Genomic DNA, 6357 nt, shown 5'->3' on the forward strand with positions numbered 1-6357 from the left:
ATCCTGACTCGGTCACTTACTTTGGGCAAGTCATATAGCCACTCTGTGCCTCGGTCTCCCTCTCTGTAAAATCAGGGCTGATAATATGTGCTCCCTAGGTTTACTTACAGGACCAGACAGGTGAGTGATCTAGAGTACCGTCAAGAGAACAGTCAGTGTTGGCTATTTTTAATATTTTGACCCATTAGCTGATCTGAAATTGCTCCACCTGAATTAGAATGAGCTTATGAGCTCAATGGGGCTGAGCTGGATGTTGGATCTGGACCTGAGCAGGGGGGTCAAGCAGCAGAGATGAAAAGCCACAAGGGCAGAGAACCCAGATTCGAGAGAGAGGCCTAAAAGGAGGGGTCAGGGCACTTAGCTTTCTGTATCTAAGCACTGTCTCTGCGTGGGGCACAGTGGGGATAAGGGGTCGGTCAGTGAGGTGAACCAGTGGTTTGGAGTCTATGGGAATAGGAAAGAGACCAATGAAGCGGTCAGATGGCTGCTGTGTTCTTCTGCATGAAAAAATAAAAATCATTTCATCTCTTGCAGGAATTGGTTTTACTGCATCATGTTCCAAGTTTCAAAACACTTCCAATTACCTTGTATTTCTGCAGACCATAAAGCTCAGGATCGCAAGCTCATTTTTAAAAATACAATTTTAATCCATTGTAAGAATCTTTGCAAAGTGTGTGTCAGGGGGCAAATTAGCAGAGGAAGAGTGATTTTTAGAATAAATAAGTCTTACAGTTTTTATTTAAAAAGAGAAAATAAAGGGCCTCTGATTGGATATTTCCCGGTCTAGGAACATTTTCTCTCCATTTCCCAGAAGAACATTTTCCTGCTTTAAAATACTCCGAAATTTAGCATTTGGTATGTGGCTGGCTTTGCAGCACTAAATAATGCTTATTATTGTTTGGAAATGTTAATTAAAATGACAGCATTTTCTACAAATCTCAGCAAGAGACTTTTATATCTACCTTGTAGCTGCAGTTTGTCTTTTGCTTAAGATTCAGAGATAATATCTGGGTGGCATTAAGCTGGATCCATCAACACTCTTGTCACATTAGATGGCTTTGGGGGCTGGTAATGGGCCTCTGAGCCATCCACCTCAGGGTCACTAGTTCAGATGCGGCTCCGACTAAGAGTGAATGAGAATCATTATTCCCCCAGCACTACGAAGAACTTTCTCTTGGATAAACCTGCAGCGTCTGGCTAATTTCTGGGACAAAGGGAATCTAATTACAGGGCAGTATTGCCTGCGTTAGCTCTATTTTAAAACAATAACAGCTCTTTGGAAGTGATACAAAGGAAGTACATACGTGACTTTTTGTTGTTTTGGGGGGGTTTGGGGGGAGGAGGGGGGTTGTTATTGTTTTTTGCTTGCTTTCTTTTGATTTTTCAATCCCCACCCGAGGATATTTTTTCCATTGCTTTTCAGAGAGAGTGCAAGAAAGAGAGAGAGAAACATCCATGTGAGAGAGACACATCGATGGGTTGCCTCCTGCAGGGGCCCCGACGGGGACGGGGACCAAGCCTGCAACCGAGGTGCGTGCCCTTGGCTGGGAATCCAACCCAGGACCCTTCAGTCCACGGGCCGGCGCTCTAACCACTGAGCAACCCGGCCAGGGCTTCTTCTTGTTTTTAAGTAATGAAACCTAATCTGTTGCCATTTCCAGATGAGCACAAAGCAAGAAAGCTGAGAGAAAGGAGGCCGTGTTCTTCAGAAGCTACCTTGTGTCCACCGCTGAAGGCAATGCGCCAGGTAGGAAAGGACACACTGAAACAGGCAGCCACTGTCCCTCACCCCACCTGGAAAACTGTGTCCAATGGGGTCTGGCAGGAAGGAAGGAAGGTGCACCCTAGCTAATTACTGCAGGTCTTTGGCGTTTGTCTCACTCTGCTCATCTGTAAAATGAGAATAATTATAATAAGGGCACCAGCTCCTAGGCTTGTTAGGAGTATTAAATAATAAAATAAAATAATGCCTGCAAAATCTTAGCTTACTGCCTGGCTCAGTAGATGGGGGGGGGGGAGGGAGGGGAAGTGAAACGAGAGGGGGAGGGGAAAGCCACGGAGTGTATTTGACCTGCTAGGTCGGTCCGTGCCAATGTGGTAGAAAAATCGGTCAGACTAACTACCTGGTGTGCTGGTGGCGGGTGTGCAACTTAACGTCCCTCTTGAGGACAGCACTACAGGATATTATTTCTTGGAGCAAAAAGCAGACTCTGCTGATCATTAGACTCAAAGCATATGCTTGGCTGGGAGTGCTTTTCTTTCCCGAGAATTTTAGAAAGAAAAAAATAAAGAAAATTTTGAGTTCCTAGCAGAATGCGTGACCGTACCATTTGCAAGCAAGAATCGTGTTGTTAAAAAAAATTCAAGTTAAGTTCTAGTTACAAGAAAAGAAAAAGAAAAAGAAGCGGAACATTTAGAAGTTAAACTATTATGCTGATTGGAATGTGGCTCGTTTGTTTTCCAAAGTAATCGTGGTTTTGTTGTTAATGGAGCTATTTAGAACTGATGACCCACTGTACTTCCCATTTAAGCCTACGGATGACAGGTAATCATATCGTGCTGATAAAAAATTGTATCCAGCCCTCACTAAGCTCCCTAACAAAGACGCATAACATAATGGCCTTTCGTTATCTGGCCTTTAGACTCCCCCTCTGGAAAAATGAGAATGGATGTATGGGCTCTTCCTCCAGGACCTTCCCATGCTATTTTGTACTTTATGTGAAAGTACACAGAGCTGGGAGTCAAAAGACCTAAATTACAGCCCTGATTCCATATGTAGGTCCATACCTTAGCTAAGAGCACAGGTATTTTACCTCCCAATCCATGGTCCTTTCCACTTTATTACTCTGTGTGAGACAAAAAGGGGTGAGTGTAGAGAGGACCAAGGAAATGAGTGTAGACTTCCGTCTGCTCTGGGTTTGTGATCTGGTTTCCAAGCTCAATCCTTCTTCATACAAACCATGTAAATTGGGTTCCTTTCTGTTTCAAGACACACATTTGAAATGCAATGAATGCCATTTATTGGCTGATGCCAATGTAAAGCCTAGAGATTGTTCTGATTTCAGACATAGCTGGGTTTAGGAGCTCAAATAATGTCACCAGAACCTGGCATCTTGCTATTCTGAGGCTCTACTTTCCTTTGCTTGGGGATTTATTTCCAGGCTCTCTGTGGAGGCGCCTTGTAGCTCCAGACTCACTTCCCCATAAATAGACGTTCAGTGAAAAAGACATTCTAATTCTGTTAGCTTCCACGCAGATCCAGAGAATGTCCCAGTGTGGGCCCGAACTAATCACTGTACTCGGCAAAATGCAACCCCTGATTGGCTGGGTCTAATTACAGACTTTATTGCTAAAAGGAAATAAAATTAATCTATATAGGCCAGCAAGAAAAGCCAAATACGATAGGATGTTTATGAGATTAGGCAACTTTCTTTATCTGAAGAATAATAATAATAATATTTCTCTCTAGGACATTATGAGAACAAACAAAATAATATTTATTAAGGACTTCATATTCTGCTAGGAACACTGGAAAAACACAATAATTACTAGTTTTCCATATATACAAACCAATTCTAGATCTTCAGGGTAGTTTCTCAAAATACCCATGACTTTCTTAGGTTCCCATAGCTCTCCTGCTTAGTCCCCTCCAGGAAAAGTAATATTAATACTATCTCTGTATAAGAAATACAATAAATATTACCTACCCCGACAAACTAATCTCCCTTGCCCCGTATCAGTTCTATATTTTTGCCTAATAAACAATCGCAAATGTAGTGGTTTAAAACAATACACGTTTATTCTGTGGGTCAAAAGTCCAGCCACGGCTTGGTTGGTTTCTCTGCCTAGGGACTCACAAGATTGCAGTCAAGGGTTCAGGGGGACCGTGTTCTCACCTCAGTGTTCAATTAGGAAAGAATCCGCTTCTAAGTTCATTTAGGTTGTTGGCAGAATTCATTTCATGGTGGCTGTATGACTGAGGGCCCCAGTTTCTTACTGGCTGTCAGCTGGAGGCCACCCTCAGGTCCAAGATGCTGCTCACAGTTCCCTGTCCCATGGTCCTCTCCAAAGGCAGCTCACAATAGGGCTGCTGGCTTCTTCTAGGCCACCTGGGGAATCTCTTTCTCTTGTTCAGCTAAGACTCGTACAACAAAACCTAATCAAGGGAGTGGCCTCTCGACCCCTTTACCCCTTCTTTCTGTTAGTTAGAAGCAAGCCAAAGGTCTAGCCACACTCAGGCGAAGAGGGCTATTCAAGAGCATGACTCAAGAGGGCCCCTGTGCGGGTGTATCCGTGATATGTTCCCATTGCAACACTGGGTGTTTTTAAAAAAATGTATCAAATACATTAACCACTCGGGTCCTCATAGAAAATATTGCAAATTAGCTAAAATGGGAATCATTATCCATATTGAAAAAAAGAAAACTAGAGTTAAGCAAGATTCCACCACATGTCCAAAAAGCGTAGGTAATTCGTAGCAAAGTAGAGCATCCACAACTTTTGAGTTTCAGTCCTGCCTTCTTTCTGCCCCATCACGTTATCCAGTAGTGATCCCTAAGAATCACCTTCACAAAGTGTGCCTGGCTGCTCCCCAAGGAAGATGTTTTCTCTGTAAGGTGGCAAGGAGCCCAGCAAGTGCTCTGGACACACCTGTGGCTGCCTTGAAAAGCAACAGTGGTGTCTCTCCTTAGGCACTGCTGTGACTTTGGTTGAGGGAGAAGCAACAGGAAAAAAATGCAATTAGCAAACGTCATGAGCCCCAAAACTCTTAAGCAGGGCTCCCTCCCTTACTCTCTCCACAGCTAGGCAGAGCTCTGTGTCTATCCTGCCTGTCAAGAGATGCCCACATTTTGTGGCTCCCCTCCCCCCCATCCCTGCTCCCTTCCACACCTTTCTCATGGTTCCTTCAAGGCGCCAGTGTTCACAAATTTGGGAACTGGCAGGAAGAAAACCCATCCGAATTCTGTTTCTCCCCACCCCCTTTCCAAGGATGACTTGTCCCAATGCTCCACCTCTCTAGAGATGGCTCTATTTCTGTTCAAATTCTCTTTAAAAAGCTTCCATACACTCTTTCATGTTGTTTGTTCTTAGTGCTGCTTTTTAACGCAGAGTCCCACAACTGTATTTATTACTGAAATTTTATTCCATCAGGCTCACCACGGGCTCCCGGGAATATGCTCCCCTAAGTCAGCATACAGACTGCAAGTTCATATTTTGTCACAACAAATGGGGCAGATGTGCTAATTCTATTCTCTTATCTTTGCTGACGGGAAGTGAGGTTCATAAAAAATAAATAAGATATGCACAAATAGGGACGGAACAAATATGCTGCTTATGTATAATAAGCACGTTTGAATAATTAACCAACCCCGGCAAGCTTCTGCATAATTCTCCTCACTACTGAAGAACCCAGGGAAAGACAGACTTGCCTGGGTTTAAAGGGAAAGCAGGCACCCCACCACCTCCATACTTTCTACAACACCGAGGTGGGTCATGCAAATCAATAGTCACAACAACTGACATTGGCATTGAAAAGCTCCTCTGCAACCATGTCATGTTTAGTGTTTGATCCTTGAAATAACCCTGATATGTATTTGCTCAACCCATGACCCCTGAAATAAATCAAATCCTCCATGGAGACCAGCCAAGAGGATGGCCTCTAGATGATTATTTGCCACTACTATGAGTCTTCCTATTTGCCTATCGGATCTACTGCTCTTCATTTACCACATCTCGAATTGCTAATTTTCTAATCCCAGGCCCTGATGTCTACTTCTGAAGCACCTGTTTATTTCAATGATCCGTGTAGATGTTCTCTTCTGGCTTCCTGCCCCTGCCCCCAAGTTGCAACTCTGGGCACTCCTTTAACTTTTATGCATCCAGACTCTGGCAAGAGTCGCATCCTGCAGTAGCCTTCACTCCACAGAACTGTGAGACTACCCTAACTGCCACAATTACCCGCTGGGAGCATCAGACCTTGTAGGCAGACACAAGCACGCTCATAATCATGATTTGAGCACAGTTACTGTGGATGATGACATCGAGCTTCAATCTACAAGAGTTGGTGGCTGAGGAAGGGTAGAGAAAAAGGCCATCAGAAGTAAGGAAGTCCAGGGCCAGCTCCTCAGGGGCTGACAAGGAATCTGTCCAGATCTTGAAGTCACTGAAGTTGGGAAGGAGTTAGGGACAGAGAGGAAGACAGCGAGTGCTAAACTTGTAAACGAATAGTTACTAGATAAAAGCAAAGAGGGAGGCTACCAAATGTTAAGTTGTAATGGCACGAGCTTCCCAGACACTAGGAGTTCTGATAGAGGTAAAAAATATACGTATCTTAAAAACAGCAGAGAGAAGACCCTA

This window comes from Miniopterus schreibersii (assembly GCF_964146895.1).
Source record: "Miniopterus schreibersii genome assembly, chromosome: 16".
Classification (NCBI taxonomy): Eukaryota; Metazoa; Chordata; class Mammalia; order Chiroptera; family Miniopteridae; genus Miniopterus; species Miniopterus schreibersii.